Below are 19,324 nucleotides of genomic sequence, written 5' to 3'. Positions count from 1 at the left end.
AGTGTCCCAATAATTGCCAATTGAAGAAGAAAATTTATGAATACATAGAATATTGAATACATATAATTAATACAGTAAATTCAAGGGCAAAAAATTCAGGTGGAGGAAGAAAATCTCCCTGGAAAATCTAATTAAGAAAAAAGAGTGAAAGAAAGAAGCAAAAGAAAGAGAAAGAAAATATATGAGATTAACAATACAAAATCATGTAAAACAAGAGACAGAAAGGCTCTTGAAAATAACAAACTTCTTTATACAATTATCTGCTTATAGATTTGAAAAACTCAGGGTATTGATTTTCTGGGAAAGTGCAAATGGCAAAAATTGTCTCAAGATGTAGAAAAACGAAGAGTTCAGTAATGACAGAAGGAACCACAAGAACTGTCAAAGAAGGCCGGGCGCGGTGGCTCACGCCTGTAATCCCAGCACTTTGGGAGGCCGAGGCGAGCGGATCACGAGGTCAGGAGATCGAGACTATTTCTGGCTAACACGGTGAAACCCCGTCTCTACTAAAAATACAATAAATTAGCCAGACGTGGTGGCGGGGGCCTGTAGTCTCAGCTACTCAGGAGATTGAGGCAGGAGAATGGTGTGAACCCAGGAGACGGAGCTTGCAGTGAGCTGCTGCACTCCAGCCTGGGTGACAGACTCAAAAAAAAAAAAAAAAAGAACTGTCAAAGAATTCATTGTAAAAAAAGTCAGTTTACCCCAATAGTTTTATATTGGATTATCTTCCATTTTTCAGGTACAAATCATTTATTTTCTATAGAAACTATTTCAGAGCCTCAAATAAAAGGGAAAGATTCCTTATTCATACATTAATATAGTATAATTTGGGTAAAACCTGACAAAAATATCAGAAAATATTGAACAGATATACTTCTGAATGCTGTGACAAATAATCCTATATAACATGCTATTGAAAAAAATCTAGAAATAGATTCAAAGGATGTCATATCACTAATAAGTACAACTTACCTTAAGAATGCAAGGATGGTTGAGTATTAAGTAATAAAATGATGTCATATTAATAGATCAAGAGACAACATTTTTAATCATTATAAGATAATTAATGTAATTCAATATTGATTCCTGATAAAATGTCTGAGTAAGAGAGATATAAAGACTTTTTTCTTAACACAACGAAGAAAAACTATTAGCTATTTTAAATCCAAAGTCAGCATTATACTCAATAATAAAATCCTAAAAGCATTTTTGTTAATGTCAGAAAAGTTTTAGGTAGTTTATTAAAAACAACCAAACAAAGATTGGCTTAGTCTGTTCAGGTTGCTGTAACAAAACATCATAGGCTGATTGATGACATATAAACAACAGAAATTTATTTCTTACCATTCTTGAGGCTGGGAAGATCAAAGTATCAGCAGATTCAGGGTCTTGTGAGGCCCTTTTCGTGGCTCATGGATGATGGATGCCTTCTTGCTATGTCCTCATATGGTAGAAGGGGCAAATAAAATATTTTGGGTCTATTTTTATAAGGGCACTAATCCATTCATGAGGACTTTGCCCTGATGATGTAATCACCTCCTCAAGGCCTCACTTTCTAATGCTGTCCCATTGTGATTAGCTTTCAATGTATGAATTTTGGGAGGGCATAAAAATTCAGACCATAGCATCAACCAATCAACCAACCAAACTAACCCTAAAATAAGAGGAATGCAGTTTGGAAAAGGGAAGATAAAAGTATGTTTATCTGAAGATTATTAATCTAGATAACAATAATCTCAGAGACTTAACTGAAAAAGTATTGAAACTAATAAGAATTCATTTACATAGATCAGAGACCAGTAAACTTTTTCTGTAAAGAACCAGATAGTAAGTATTTTAGGCTTTGAGGACCATAGGGTGTCTGTTGCAACTACTTAACTCTGCTACTGTGGGCAAAAGCTGCCATAGACAGTTAAGTAAATTAATAAGTCTGGGTGTATGCCAGTAAAGTTTTATTTACAAGAAGAGACTTCAGGTCAGATTTGGCTTGAGGGATATGTTTGCTAGCCCCTGAAATAGACAATTAAATTCTCCTGGCTGGGTGCAGGGCTCACACCTGAAATCCCAGCACTTTAGAAGGCTAAGGTGGGAGGATCGCTTGAGCCCAGGAGTTTGAGACCAGCTTGCCAACATAGTGAGACCTTGTCTCTACAAAAATAAATAAGAATCAAAATAAAAAATAGTAACAATCGTAATTTTAGTAATTATCAACAAGAAATAATATTAGGGAAATAATGCCATTAATCAGTAGCAATGAAACAAAAATGTCCAAGAATACTCTTAATAGGAAATGTGTAAGTCCAATGTGGCAAAACATATAAAATTCTATTCAGTAGCAGAAAGGGCCATATGAAAATTGAATGAAAAATCGTGGTCTTTGATGGAAAACCTACATGTTGTAATGATGCCAGTTCCCTCCAAGTACTTTATAAAATTGAAGAAATTCCAGCTGGATTATTTTTTTTTGACATGACAGATAGTGTAACGTTCGATGGGAAAAATTAACTATACAGGATAGCAAATAATTTCTGACAAAAAAGAACTCAGCATAGGGACAGAGTATACGTTTTTAAATGCTTTTGTCTGCAAGTAACTAAAAAATTAGCCCAAAAATGGTTTAAACAATCAGGAAACATAATGGTTCATATAACTGGAAATTTAGGCGTAAGTTAGATTCAGCTTTCACTTAATGTGGTCTTTCCAGCTCCATTTCTCTGAGATTTTTTAAGCCCAGTGTTTTTCAACTAGGAGCGATTTTGCCACCTAGGTAACATTTGTCAATATCTGGAGATATTTTAAGTTGTCACAACTGGGCAGAGATGGGGTGGAAAGAAGAAGGCTACTGGTATCTAATGGGTAGAGGCCAGGGATGCTGTTAAACATACTACAATGCACAGGCCAATCCTCAACAACCCAGGCAAAAGTGTTACTAATCCTGAAGCTGAGAAACCCTGCCCTAAGCTACATCCATTCTCCTTTGTGAGTGGTCTTTATTCACACGTAATAACATACTGAGAAAAAAGATACTGTCTTTTTCTGGAGTTCCTAACTAATAGGAAGGAAGTTTGCCAGTTTCATAAAATAAGTTTGGAAGCTTTCTACCTTTTTCGTAAACTAAAATTTTACATGAAAAAGCTCACTGTTTCTTGAAGGAACCATAGTTTATGACTGTTTTATCTTCTTAGTGAATTGGTCTTTTAACAAATATGCCTCTTAATGTGCTTTGCTTTGAATTCTATTTTGTCTGCTATTATTATTACCCTGCCAGCTTTATTTTCATTAATGTTTGCCTGGAATACCTTTTGTCATTCCTTTATTTTCAACATTTCTATATCAACATTTTGTTCTTAGATGTGGGCCTTACATATGGTATATTGTTTTATATTTTAAAATCCAAACTCAGAGTCTCTCTTTTAAGGGGCAACTTTGGTCATTTAGCATTTATTATGACTAATGAAAATGTGAATGTATTTTAGCCATAATATCTTTTTTTGGTGTGTGTTCTCTGTTTGCAATGATTTTCTTTGTGGATTTTATTTCTTTCTCTTTTTAAAAATTCTTTACAGTCTTTGGGCAAACTAGGTTTACTTTGCTGATTTTTTTCCTACTATTTTGGAAGGTACATATTCTGCTTCTATTCTGTTTTGCTAAACATGTATTTAAAAATTATACTTACATTTAGCTGGGCGTGGTGGTTCATGCCTGTAATCCCAGCACTTTGGGAGGTCGAGGTGGGTGGATCACATGAGGTTGGGAGTTCGAGACCAGCCTGACCAACATGGAGAAACCCCATCTCTACTAAAAATTCAAAATTAGCCGGGCGTGAAGACTCATGCCTGTAATCCCAGCTACTTGGGAGGCTGAGGCAGGAGAATCACTTGAACCTGGGAGGCAGAGGTTGTGGTGAGCCGAGATTGCACCATTGCACTCCAGCCTGGGCAACAAGAGCAAAACTCCATGTTTCTTTTGTAAAAGTAAAGAAAATCAGCATTTCCAAATATCTCAAAAATATTTCATGAGCTTCGGCATTTTCAATTCTGGTTTTCAGAGAGTTTTCTTATTTGTGAGAACAGTGACATACTTGTTAATACTATTTCTAATATCTTCCTATGTTTGGGAGAGGGAGGTGTCAGTGTTTATTCTTGAACCAGAGGTACCCTTTGACTGTTTACTTCTATAAACTTATCTAAAGTTGATCACAATGGCCACAAAATTTCTTTGTAAGAATATTAATTACTACATTATTTATGTTTAGAAAAACAAAAGAGTCAATCCAAATGTTTATCAGTAAGGAAATAAATAACCTATATTCATCTTTTGAAATATTGGTTATTCAAGGAATAGTTTATGGAATATTGAATGCCATAGAAAGATGTTGATGACATAATGTTAAATGCAAAATATTTTATATGGTATGTGTTTTATGGAAAAATGGACTGGAATAAAATAAACCAAAATATTGGTATGAGGTACATCAGAATAAGGGAATTATGGCCCATTTTTATTGTATTTTTCCTGAATTTTTATATTTTTAAAACACAGGGCTTTTTTTTTCTTTTTCTTTCTTTCTTTCTTTCTTTCTTTCTTTCTTTTTTTTTTTTTGAGACAAGATCTTGCCTTGTCACCTAGGCTAGAGTGCAGTGGTGCAGTCGTAGCTCACTGCAACATGGAACGCCTGGGCTCAAGCAATCCTCCCCACTCAACCTCCTAAGTAGCTGGGACTACAGGCACACCATATCATGCCTGGCTAATTTAAAAAGAAAAATTGTAGAGAAGAGGTCTTATTATGTTGCCTAAGATAGTCTTGAACTCCTGGCCTCAAGCAATCCTCCTGTCTCAGCCTCCCAAAGCTCTGAGATTGTAGGTGTCAGCCACCATTCCTGGCTAAAATACAGATCTTCTATAAGTCACCAAAAATAAAATTTTGAGTGTTTTTAATATCCCTGACCCTGGTTTGGGTATCGGAGACAAAGATACAGTGGGTGTAAGTTCTCAGTTTTTAAACTTTGGTGAGAAGCTAATGTCTCTGAACTGAAATTCTGATCTTTGGTTTCAATAAGCTGGGTTGTAGAAATAATCTCAATAATTCAAGTTTTCCTCAGTTATCTCAGATTGCCTATCTCTCTCCTTAATTTGTTTTTATTTTATGGGTGATATGTTTCTGTCTTCATCATCTATGTCGATAAGTCTCCACTCCTGTCTAAACCCTGGCCTTGGTCCATCAAGATCCCTGTTGTATCCTACTCATCCCTGTCACAGACTGATTGGTCAACTTAGTTCCCTGTTCTTCTTGAGAATATAGATAGCATGTACCATTCCCATATCTTATGGAACAAAGGGGCACTCTGAGATCTATTTTTCCAGACTCTGAATGCAGCCATCTCTATTTTCTGCTCCTATGTCCTGCTGGGTTTAGAGGATATGGAAAGACATCCCAGAAAGGGAGACACAGAACATTTCTGCCCTCCTGTTCTCTACATCCTTATGGGATTTGATTATCCCTACAGCATAAAGTCTCCTAGAGTGGAAGATATTTCTCAGGGCATTTTTTTTTCAGGGACCTATTAATATCTCGCTCTTACTTCACTTCTTTCTTCCCCAGCCTGTGGACTCTTTAGTTTGGGATGGGAAAACTGGCTTTGACTCCCGAGTTTGGTATAAACTCGAAGTTCCAAGATTTTCAGGGTTGAGGCTTCAGAAACTCAACATCCCATGTTTCTGCAACTCAAATAAGTTTTTAACAGCCAGATGCCATCTTACCTTTTCCCAAAGCAATGAAAGGCACTACGCGAATTTGGGAGAAGGGAAAATCAAAAGAGACAAGAGAATATAGGGTAATTAGCTTAATATATTGAGATTTATCTAATCACACAGAGATAAAAAGCACATTATTATTTTCATCAGTTTCTTTCAATGATATCAGAAATCTTTCCCTAAAATATAAATCTATCTATTGCTTTTCTGAAAAATGTCAACAAATTCTTATTGTGTGTAGATTAAAGTTCCCCATAATTGGTGTCTGGTTATCTTTGTGACCTTTTCTTCCACTAGTCTTTATGGCTGCAGTAAAAGATTTACTTGTTATTCTCCAAATATACCATTTCATTTTATGCCTTTCTGCCCTTGCTTATACTTTTTCCTCAAGAATGAATTGCTCATCCTACCTTCACAAGCTAGGGAAATAATACTCATACTTCAAAGCTCAGCCCCAATGTCTGATCACAGTCTGCATAAAGTCTTCTCTGATCCTCTTTCTACAGCATTGCTGTTTATAAAAAACAGATAATTTTACAGCAGTGCACAAAGTAATAAAGAGTGTGGTATTCCTTAAACATCATTTCTAGGCCCTCTTCTCTTCATTCTGTATTTTCTCTGGAAGCAACCTTATTCATCCCTTTGGCTTCAATTATGTTGAAGACTCCTAAAATAATATTTCCAACAAAGACCTTTTAGATGACCTACAGAGCCACATATCCAGCTGGCTTCTCTTCAAGTCTGTTTGGATGTCTCTCAAGCACCTCAGTCTCAAATATTCAAACTGAACTTATTTGATACTCTATTTTTTTGTTGACTATAAAAGGAAAATAGTGTCCAAATAGTATCCCTTTTGGGTTTCTAGCTGCTTTCTTACTGCAACTTAGGTTACTGTCGTCATCTGACTATGTAAGCAGGTTGCCTTTCTTACACTAGCATCCTGCAAAATGCAGATATGCTTACACTCTTTCAGACTGGATACTTAGCTGTGCTTCCTTCAGGGTGTACTTCAGCAGCCATTGAGAGTTCTTCTGCACCTGATAAGGAACAGTGCAAAAGTGCAAGCTTTGGAATAAAGCATAGTTGTGTTTACATTGCAGCTCTGCATTTCTTAGCTGCATTACCTTGAGGAAGTTACCTATCCTTTTTGAGCCACAGATTTCTCCTCTGTAAAATGTGAGAAATAATACCTAGATCACTGGATTGTTGTGTCGGACAAATAGAAAGAGTATGTATATTAGTACTTAGCACAGGGCCTACTCTGGGTTCAGTACTCATAATGGATTTTATTTTTTTTTGTTTGTTTGTTTTTTTCTCTGTGCTTAGAAAATACTGTACTTGCACTTCTATTTTAGCATTTACTTTCTGTTTTTTAAATCACAGTTGTTTACATTTTGTCATTTGACTAGATTGTATATTTTCTGAATGAATGCAAGAATTCTTTTTCATCTCAGAAAACCCACATAATGGTTCAATAAATGTTTTCGAATGAATGAATTAATGCATAAAAAATAGGGACAGGAGATTTTATTATATTTTATCTTTTGATATAGTTGAGCTTTTTCCAAGCTTCTGTTCAACCAGGTAAATTATTTGACACAAAAAGCATCTATTTACTTGGTGGTGTTTTAAGCAATTATAATGATAATATTTCATGTGCAAAATCTGGGAATCACACATTTTTAAATCTTGTTACTGTAACTCAAAGGACTCCTGTTGTTTGGAAGAAATCTGAACAGTTAACATTGCTCTCTAGGGGATTTTCATAGATTCTGAAGTTTTATGACCTGTTCTAACTTGCTTTTGGTTTAAAAATGTGTCCTACTGCTCTCTTTGGTAAGACAGCCCACTGCATTATTGATTTAAAATCAGGAAACAATAGTTGTAAACCATATGTCATTTCTTGTGCCTGAACTATTGCTTATGCATTCTTAAATATGACAGTAACTAAAACTGAAAGTTGTCTCAACTTTTAATAAGGTAAAATTCCACTTATATTTCATTAACAGAATCTCAGAAACGAAGTAACTAATTGTTTGGCTCTTTTTTTGGCATCTGTTGTCCCCATTAACTGTAATGTTGGAAATGAACGTCAGAGTATACATAACTCCAGGCTCTTGACTACACCGGTGTTTTCCCAGAAACGCTGATTGATTGTAAAAAGCAGAGGACACCCACTGAAATTTATTAACAAGCCAGAAAGCAGCTGTTCTCTGAGTTGCAAACAAACGCAAATTTTAAGCTGTTGAATAGTCCTTTTGTTTTTTGTGGTCCCCGACAAAAGGGCTTTATTACAACCTTTGCTTTGGAAGTTTGCCTTCTTGTAGGTCGAAAGAGCTACCCAAACGACAGATGGAAAATTTGTATTTAGTGGTGATTACCGTTGTGGAGCCTCAGGGTGACCATTTTGTTTCTTTCCTTAACAAAATGTTCCCAAAGGCTTTCTATATTTGTGAAGTTACTCATTCCCCATCTCCCAATATTGGCTGTGGGATATAAAAGAGGCAACAATTTTTGGAGTACAAAATGAAGAAGGGATTGTGTAGAATTCAGTCTGGTTAGTCAAAGCATGTTTTGGAAGGAAACATTTGTGTTCACGTTGCCTGTAAAGAATTTAGAAAAATGCTCTTTTAAATCTTTTTCTTCCTATCAGAGTCTTCAAGACACGATTTTGTTAACCTCAGCTAATTATTCCCACTCAGAATTGCCTCCCTTCTCTGAACACTTGCAACATTTTATTCATATCACTCATTTTACCCTTATATACAGCCTCCTCTTATTATTCAAATATTTCAGTATTCACATCTCATCTCTTTGATGTGATTATAAAGTTCCTGCTTCTCAAGATTACATCTTAAACATCCTTATTATGTTGTTTCTTAGCAAAGGTGCATTGCTGTTTCTTGAACATTGTAGGCTACAGGAAATGTATGCTATTGACTGAGCCACAGGTGTAGTTTTATTATTTTGAGCAACAGAATACATTATTCAAGAAAATCCATAATATTTATTTCAGATAGGAAATTTTCTAATTGGCCATTTCCTCTTATTAAATTTTAGAAACATCATTTATGTTACATAAATGATGTAGCTAGTCAGACAAGAGTAGAGCAGGAGAGGGCTCCCCCACACCCCCACACACAGCAGGAATGTCAGGTGAGCATCAGATAATGGTCAGGTGGTTGTTAACTGTCTCTCTAAAACAATAATTGGTCGCAGCCAGCACCAGGGAAAGGCAGTCTCCCAGTAAACAGAAATACCTGAAGTCAGCGATCAGCAGCTTCCTGATAAAATCTCAGGAGTTTGGCGAGTGGGCTCACATATGCACACTAAGAGGCAAAATGGTGGAATTTAACTGATATATGACCTCCTAGGGACATTTGGCTGGTAAGAGAAGAATGCTTCCAGTGAGCATGTGTACAACTCCAAGTGCGCATGCTCCCCTCCCAAGCGATAGCGGGCTACTGCACATGTGGACAGCCCATCCCAAGGGAAGATTCAAGGGAGACGGAATGCAAGACCCCAGAAGTATGCCAACGTATAAAACCCCAGGTCAAAAGGTCAAACTGTGCACTTATCTCATAAGTTGTCCCCTTGGCCCTCTTCCAAGTGTACTTTTGTACTTTTCTTCCTTTTGTTCCTGCTCTAAAGCTTTTTGACAAACTTTCACTCCTGCTCTAAAACTTGCCTCGGTCTCTCCTGACTTATGCCCCTCAGTCAAATTCTTTCTTCTGAAGAGGCAATAATTGAGGTTGCTGCAGACTCGTATTCTCTGCCAGTAACATATTTTGGTGCCGTATGACCCGGATAACTTCGCTGCTAACATTTTCACCCCGAAGAATAGTGTAAGGTCTGTTTAAATCAATTAGAGTCTTCTGTTTGCGTAATAGGCTTTCTTACTTTTGTATTTACTGTTATTTCAAGAACTCTCCCTTGCCTTTGCCACTCAAACCTGCCTGCTAGGTAATGCCTGCCACTGATTGCAGACCCCTCATTTTGGATAATTTCTTGCTTTTGTCCTACTCCTTTCCTTTTTCCACTTTGGCCCAGCCTTTCCTTCCTGAGCTGGTTTTATTCCAGGAATTATACTGCACAGCTGCATGCTGGCCTGGTCAACTTCAGAACTCTATCTCTAGAAGAGGCCCTGGGCACTGTTTACTCATGTATAAAGGTAGAATAGTAAAGGATAAAGCCAAAAATTGTTATATGAGAAATGCCAAGAAGCTAAGGTCAATAAAATACTTAAAAATCAATATTTGAAGCAAGAAATAAAACGATTGGGACGGATGGCAAGACATGAAAAGAAACTCATGAATTCTCATTTTACATCTGTAACTGCCCAACTGGCTCACCTTGCCCGCCACCTAGACAGGGTTGATTTATTAAGACAGGGGAACTGCAATAGAGAAAGAGTAATTCATGCAGATCTTGCTGTGTGGGAAAATGGAATTTTATTATTACTCAAAACAGTCTTCTCCAAAGCTGGTAGGTTAGCGGTTTTTCAAAAGCAGTTTGGGGTAAGGGGTGGGGGTAGCCAGGAACAGGTGCTTGCTGCTGATTGGTTGGGGCAGAGATGAGATCATAGGGGGTTGAAGCCGTCCTCCTGTGAGCTGAATCACTTCTGATCGGGGCCAAAGGAGCAGGGTTGGAGGGTCCAGGTGGAGTCATGGGTCCAAAGTGTCAGACATACAAAAAACGTGAAAACATATCTCAGAAGGCCAATCTTAGGTTCTACAATAGTGACGTTATTTGCAGGAGCAATTTGGGAAGGTGCATATCCTATAACCTCTGGAATAATGGCTGACAATCGTTTATGTCTGCACCTTAGCAAAGTTTGGGCTCTTCTCCTTCTAGCCCGGCAACCTTTCATTAGCTCTGCAAAGGTAGTTGAGTTTTGGAGAAGGGCTATTACCACTTAAACTATGAACTATTGTCTCCCAAAGGTAGGCCAGGAATAGTCAAAAGCAGCTCATGAGCAAGAGCCATGAGACAATTGGGCTAGCTTAGATCTCCCTCACTGCTATAACCTTCTCGCTGATTATAATTTGGCAAAGGCGGTTTCACATCTTCTGTATATTTCTCAACACTTTCCTCAGCCTCACCCTCATGAAGTCCTTCCTCTGCACTCCAGTCCATATTGACTCCTTTCTGCTATTTCTAAAGCTCCCTAGAACTGTTTACCTTTGTCATACATTGCATTTTTAGTAATTACAACTTGTGAATAAACATCATGTGTAGTTTTAAATCAATCCGACTGTCAATTCTCAGTGGGGACAAGTTTCCAGGCCCAGAAAAGTTACATCTTAGGGTACTAAAATAATCTGAAAATGTGATTTTAGAACCATTTCAGTAATCTTTGAGACTTTATGAGCCAGGAGTAGGTGTATGTGATGATTTAAAAATGCAGAGAAAAATGGATTCCAGACCATACTGATATAATCTAGATATGTTTTCCTGGCAACATTCTAGACTAGCTTGTTAAATGTCTTATGCACATTAGGATGAGACATTGGTAATCACCAGGAGAAACCAGATGCTTTCTTCTAGTAATAAGTCTTGCTAAAAGGACCTCATTTGATTTTTTATCACATTACTAGTTTGGTAGATAGGAAGCTGTCTTTTGTTTTTAGCAAATATTTGGAAATATTTAGCATGTTTTCTATTTAGAATAGATAAGAATGTGTGGGCTGAGTGAAAGTAAAGTTAAATTTTATAAGTGGTCAACTAATCCTAAACAAAGTGCACTACTAAATCATTACCAGGTGACTTGATCTATACACACCCCATGCTTTGTTCTTAGTTATGTCCAGATAAATAAATTTCATCAGAGGTTTGGAAAAAGGCATCCCTATAAAGCATGCAGATGGCATTAAGGAGAATATCTAATATTGTAGACAGCACTCCAGAGTAGAGAGGATAAAAAAAGCATGTGTTTGGGATTTGCAAAGATTAAAGTCTTGAGTCAACTCTGCCTCTTGCTAGCTTGTATGACCTGGAGAAAATTATTTTTCTCTAACTCGTGAAGACCAAGTGATCACACAAAACAATGAATAGCTTCTATTCTATATTGGCACTCATACAATCATTAATGATTTCCACAGGCCAGAAAGATGGTCTGAAATTAAAGATGAAATTTAGCAATTAAGGTTAAAATCAATTGTACAAATGGAGGACTCAAATATATTACAACTCGTGTGAATAAGACTTGATGGTTTTAGTTGACTATAACTTGAATACGACATGGATGACAAGCCAGCTAATGCAATCTAAGTTTTTGCAAAACTATAGTATTTTGATTAAGGGAGATAATACTTACTTTGCAGTACAGATCACATTTGGGAGATTACATTGAAGGGGAACACTGATTATCCCAGAAGAGAATAACTAGAATAGTGAAGAGTCTGGAATTTCGTTCATAGTAGAAATGGCTCAAAAATTGAAAACCATTATGCCGGGGGAGAAAAAGACTTATGGGATATGGATTGGGTAGTATACGATGAAGGGAATAATCTTTTGTTTTATTTTTCTAAGTTGCTTTTTATGGAGAACTTGAAACATACATAAAAACAGCAAGATTATTATAATAATCTCCCATATTCTCATCACTCACCTGAAATACTGATTAGGTTATGGGCAATTTTGTTTCATCTGTTATCCACCTGACTCAATTATTATTATTATTATTTTGAGGTGGGGTTTCGCTCTTGTTGCTCAGGCTGGAGTGCAATGGTGTGACCTCAGCTCACTACAACCTCCGCCTCCTGGGTTCAAGTGATTCTCCTGCCTCAGCCTCCTGAGTAACTGGGATTACAGGCATGTGCCACCACTCCCGGCTAATTTTTTTGTATTTTTAGTAAAGAAAGGGTTTCTCAGTGTTGGTCAGGCTGGTCTCGAACTGCTGACCTCAGGTGATCAGTCCGCCTCAGCCTCCCAAAGTGCTGGGATTACAGGCGTGAGCCACCATGCCTGGCGACAAAATTATTTTTAAGGAAATCCAGTAATTTCATATATGTGTGTCATTTCATCTGTAAATATTTTGCTGTGTACTTTTGAAAGACAAGAACTTTAAAAAGATAATTACAATACAATTTTCACACATAAAAATTAACAATAGGCTGGGTGCAGTGGCTCATGCCTGTAATCCCAGCACTTTGGGAGGCTGAGGCGGGTGGATTACGAGGTCAAGAATTCAAGACCAGCCTGGCCAACATGGTGAAATCCCGTCTCTACTAAGAATACAAAAATTAGCCAGGCATGGTGGTGCATGCCTGTAATCCTGGCTACTCGGGAGGATGAGGCAGGAGAATCGCTTGAACCCGGAAGGCGGAGGTTGCAGTGAGCCGAGATTGCGCTACTGCACTCCAGCCTGGGTGACAGAGCAAGACTCCATCTCGGAAAAAAAAAATAACAATAATTTCTTAATATCATTAAGCATCCAGTTAGATTTTAAATTTTACCAGTTGTCTCACAAATATTATTTTATAATTTCTTTAAATTAGAATCAAAATTACTTCATAGGTTGTAATTGGTTAATATACCTTTTAATTCCATTTAAATCTATAGGTTTGTCTTTCCTCTTTTTTTTGAACCATGTTATTTATTGATCATTTGTCCTTCAGACTTTTCTGGACTCTGAATTTTATGGGTTGAATTATTGCATTGCAGTTCCCTACCGCCCCAACCTCCGACCTCTGTATTTCCTATGAATTAGTAGTTGGATCTTAAGGGTTGGTCGGATTTATTTTTTTTTTTGTTTTGAAAGAATGTTTCATAGGCAGTGTTGGTTTTTCCCACTAAGAGACACTTAATTTCTGGTTCTCTTTTTTTGCTTTTTAATGTAAATAAAGATAAGCTAATGATAAACATTATCTAGATTTTAAAAATTACTTTGTAATAAATGGTTATATTTTAATTTTATCATTTCTTCTTCCTTCATTAGCTTGAATATTTCTAAAACAAAGTTTCCTCATTAACTTTTTGATTGTAGGAATTTTTTTTTCAAGCAAGTACATGTTTGCTATCTTCCAAAAGTTTTGATGCATCCTATAATCTGAAGATAATAGAAAGTTTGAATTTACTCCTCAAGTTAGTTTTTCTTCACATTAAGAATCAATGGGAGATGATCACTGTTTTCAAATAAATATCTCAAAATAATAAGAGCTATTTATGACAAACCCACAGCCAATATCGTACTGAATGGGCAAAAGCTGGAAGCATTCCCTTTGAAAACTGGCACAAGACAAGGATGCCCTCTCTTACCACTTCTACTCAACATAGAATTAAAAGTTCTGGTGAGGGAAATCAGGCAAGAGAAAGAAATAAAGGGTATTCAAATAAGAAGGGAGGAAGTCAAATTGTCTCTATTTGCAGATGACGTGATTGCATATTTAAAAAACCCCATCGTCTCAGCCCAAAATCTCCTTAAGCTGATAAGCAACTTCAGTCTCAGGTTACAAAATCAGTGTGTAAAAATCACAAGCATTCCTATACACCAATAATACACAAACAGAGAGCCAAATCATGAGTGAACTCCCATTCAAAATTGCTACAAAGATAATAAAATACCTGGGAATACAAGTTACAAGGATGTGAAGAACCTCTTCAAGGAGAACTACCAACCACTGCTCAAGGAAATAAGAGAGGACACAAACAAATGGAAAAACATTCCATGCTCATGGATAGGAAGAGTCAATATTGTGAAAATGGCCATACTGCCCAAAGTAATTTATAGATTCAATGCTGTCCCCAATCAAGCTGCCATTGACTTTCTTCACAGAATTAGAAAAAACAACTTTAAATTTTATATGGAACCAAAAAAGGACCCGTATAGCCAAGGCAATCCTCAGCTAAAAGAACAAAGCTGGAGGGATCACACTACCTGACTTCAAACTATACTACAGGGCTACAGTAACCAAAACAGCATGGTACTGGTACCAAAACAGATACATAGACCAATGGAACAGAACAGAGGCCTCAGAAATACCATCACACACCTACAACCATCTGATCTTTGACAAACCTGACAAAAACAAGCAATGAGGAAAGGATTTCCTATTTGATAAATGGTGTTGGGAAAACTGGCTAGCCATGTGAAGAAAACTGAAACTGGACCCCTTCCTTACATGTTATACAAAAATTAACTCGAGATGGATTAAAGGCTTAAACGTAAGACCTAAAACCATAAAAACCCAAGAAGAAAACCTAGACAATACCATTCAGGACATAGGCATGGGCAATGACTTCATGACTAAAACACCAAAAGCAATGGCAACAAAAGCCAAAATTGACAAATGGGATCAAATTGAACCAAAGAGCTTCTGCACAGCAAAAGAAACTATCATCAGAGTGAACAGGCCACCTACAGAATGGGAGAAAATTTTTGCAATCAATCCATCTGACAAAGGGCTAATATCCAGAATTTACAAGGAACTTAAATAAATTTACAAGAAAAAGACGAACAACCCCATCAAAAAGTGGGCAAAGGGTATGAACAGACACTACTCAAAAGAAGACATTTATGCGGACAACAAAAGCTTATCATCACTGGTCATTAGAGAAATGCAAGTCAAAACCACAATGAGATACCATCTCACGCCAGTTAGAATGGCGATCATTAAAAAGTCAGGAAAGAACAGATGCTGGAGAGGATGTGGAGAAACAGGAATGCTTTTACACTGTTGGTGGGAGTGTAAATTAGCTCAGCCATTACGGAAGACAGTGTGGAGATTCCTCAAGGATCTAGAACCAGAAATACCCTTTGACCCAGCAATCCCATTACTGGGTATATACCCAAAGGATTATAAATCATTCTGCTATAAAGACACATGCACATGTATGTTTATTGTGGCACTGTTCACAATAGCAAAGACTTAGAACCAATCCAAATGCCCATCAATGATAGACTGGATAAAGAAAATGTGGCTCATATACAACATGGAATACTATGCAGCCAAAAAAAGGATGAGTTCGTGTCCTTTGCAGGGACATGGATGAAGCTGGAAACCATCATTCTCAGCAAACTAACACAGGGACAGAAAACCAAGCACCACATGTTCTCACTCATAAGTGGGAGTTGAACAATGACAACACATGGACACAGGGAGGAGAACATCACACACCAGGGCCTGTCGGGGGGTAGAGGGGAAGGGGAGGGACAGCATTAGAGATATACCTAATGTAGATGACGGGTTGATGGGTGCAGCAAACCACCATGGCATTTGTATACCTATGTAACAAACTTGCATGTTCTGCACCTGTATCTCAGAACTTAAAGTATAATAATAAGTTTTAGAAATTGAGAAATAAAAATGTTATATGTCTATCGTGTACAACATGATGTCTTGAAATATGTATACATTATGCAATGGCTCGATAGCACTACTTAACCTATATATTATCTTACATACTTAATTTTCTTTGTGATGAGAACACTTAAAATCTACTCTCTTAGCAGTTTTCAAAATACAATACATTGCTATTATCTATAGTCACTGTGTTGTACAGCCTATCTCTTAAACTTATTCCTCCTATCTTATTGAAAATTTAGTTAAAGTCCTTTAAGATAAAAACTCATTCTGTTTAGCTCCAAAGTATCATGCTAAGAGTAATTGTGGGAATTAGGGAGGGGAGTCAGTCTACATTTAATATTAAGAAAATCTTCCTAACAATTAGAATGCCCCCAAAATAGAATGGATCATTTCATAGATCAGATATCTGCCTATTACTAGTTTTGAGAAGAGATTAGATAGCAATCTTTCAGGGACTTGGTTAAAGAGAATCTTATGCTGGGTAGAAATTTTAAAGTCTTTTTCATCTCTGAGTTTCCATGATATTAAAATGCCTCTGAGGAACCAGAATGAAGAAAGACATACAGGAACTCCTCCAAGGTGATAGCTGTGTAAAGAAATCCACTTTTAGTATTTGTGCTAGAAATTTCTGATCCAAAAAAATGCATGCTTTAAATAGCTAAAGAAGAGTGTTCTTGGTATGCTGCTCATACTCTGTTTGCTTGTTAACACCTTGCAACTTCTAACCTTTGACCTAGAGCAGGTGTAATGGTGTAATGATTCTTTTGTTAACAACTCATAGTTTGGTCACAATTGAGGACTTTTTCACAGAAATCACAATGACAGTACAGTATTAACAAATGCCACTATTCCTGTTGAAACCTTAGACTGTATATTTTACCACTGGAGAGGCATTCTTCCACTCAGAGTGGTATCTTGAAAAATTTCATCTAAAGATCATTAATAATTTTTTTGTAGTGCTGTATTTTCCCATGTGCTTTTTGTCAGGACAGTAGTTCCAAGAAATGTTAATAAGTGCCTCCCCAAACCCTCTATGCCAGAAAAAAATATGGGTTGTGTGGTCAAAATAATTGAGAAAACTGTTTATTAGTCAGGGTTCTCCAGAGAAACAGAATCAATAGGATTTTTACATACATACGTACACACACACACATATATATACACACCTACATACATAAATATAGACACACACACATGCACACATACATACACATATAAGAGAAGATTTAATATGGGAATTGGCTCATGTGATTACAGAGACCAAGAAATCTCATGATATACCATTTTCCAGCCAGAGAACCAGGAAGGTCAATGATGTGATTCAGTCTAAGACTGAAGCCTTGAGAAACATGGGTGCTGATGGTATAAGTCCTAGTCTGAGGCTAAAGGCCTGAGATCCCGGGGGGCCACTGGTGTAAGTCCCAGAGTCCAAAGGTTTGAGAATCCAGAAGGCTCTGATGTCTGAGGGCAGCAGAAGATACATGCTCCAGCTGAAGGAAAGTGATTGAGAATTTGCCCTTCCTCCATCTTTTTGTTCTAATTGGACCTTCAACCGATTGGATCATACCTGATCACATTGGTGAGGGTGAATCTTCTTTAGAGTCTGCTGATTCACATGCTAATGTCTTCCTGAAACACTGTCAGTAATGCACCCATAAATAATGTTTGACCAGCTGTCTGGGCATTCCTTAACACAGCCAAGTTGACATATAAATTATCCATCACAAGTCTACCCCTTGTTAACCTGGCACCCGTTAAACCATAAGTATTCTCCACATGAAGGCAGTAAGTTTATATTTCTACCGAACAGGATACAACTCTCCTGCATACAACTGAAAATATGTGAATTCCCTCCCTAGAAGACACGGTGAAGTCCCTAAGTGATGTTCACTCTTCTAATATCCTGTAACTTAAATACTATGATGTAAAATTAGCAACAGTTAAATATTGATATGAAGTCAGTGCATCTTATGTTACATGATAAGGGAATGCAAGAGGAAATAAAACAAAGATATTTGCTTAATACATGTATATATACACAAACATATTAATAATAAAGGGGAAACACTCATGGCATTCTCATTTCTCTAACTAGTCAAGTGATTGTAGCTGGTATTTATAACTACCTTCTTCTACTATTCGGTCTATATTTTCTTTGCCTTCAGCAAGAAGCTTGATTGGTCCTAATTCTTTACCCATGGTAAAAACCCTTCAGTCCTGAAAAGTCTGAGCTGTTTGCTGCCGGAATTGAGTTGTCATTGTTTTGAGGTGACCTTAATCAGAAGACATGGTAATAGAGACCACCTAAGGGTTCTGCTGTATTCCAGAAATATTCTCCCTTACCTCCATTGTCGAGTTGTAAGCCATTACCCGTTGTAAGCCAGATTGATCACCCCAGACAACATCATAACTCCCTTCTTGGCCTGTTGACTCATGCATGAGGAGTACAAAGTGGCCAGGTGGCAGTCTTAACTTCCAGTTCAATGGACTTATTGTTGTATCTCTTAGTGAAAGCATTCCTCCCAGTGGAACTAAGACCTGTAGGCCAGCAGAGCATAAGTCATGGGAACAAGAAGCAGAAAATTTGCTAGTGGGGATAGTAGTGAGTGGTGACACTCTTGTTTCCACCTTTTGATTACTGAACCTGTGAATCCTGGCTATGAGGGAAACAGTACCATATATAGGACAACTGATTCAGAGCATATAAAACTGTCTGAAAAACTTGCCCCAGTCTTGCAAGGTATTGTCATCTAGCTAGTGTTTTCCAAAGGCTGTTCCACCATTCTACTAAGCCAGCTGTTCCAGGACAGTGGGGAACACAGTGAATTCAATGAGCATGTGTTGTTGCTGCACTTCTTTGGCTGTGAAGTGAGTTTCTTGGTCAGAAGCAATATTGTGTGAAATACTGTGACAGTGGATAAGGCATTTTATAATTGCATGGATGGTAGTTTTGACAGAAGCATTGTGTGTAGAGAGGGCAAATCTGTATCCAGTTAACTGTCTATTCCAGTAAGGACAAATGCTTCCCCTTCCATGATAGAAAAAATTCAATATAATCAACCTGCCATGAGCTAGCTGGCTGATCACCTTGGGGAATGGTGCAATACTGGGGGTCAATACTGGTTACCACTGCTGGCAGATTGAGCACTCATCTGTGGCTATAGCCAGGTTGGCCTTGGTGAGTGCAAGGCCATGCTTCTGAGCCCATACACAACTTCCATCCTTGCCACCATGGCTACTTTGTTCATGAGCTTATTGAG

Source organism: Theropithecus gelada, chromosome X (genome assembly GCF_003255815.1).
Source record: "Theropithecus gelada isolate Dixy chromosome X, Tgel_1.0, whole genome shotgun sequence".
Taxonomy (NCBI): domain Eukaryota; kingdom Metazoa; phylum Chordata; class Mammalia; order Primates; family Cercopithecidae; genus Theropithecus; species Theropithecus gelada.
This window is presented reverse-complemented; position numbering follows the sequence as displayed.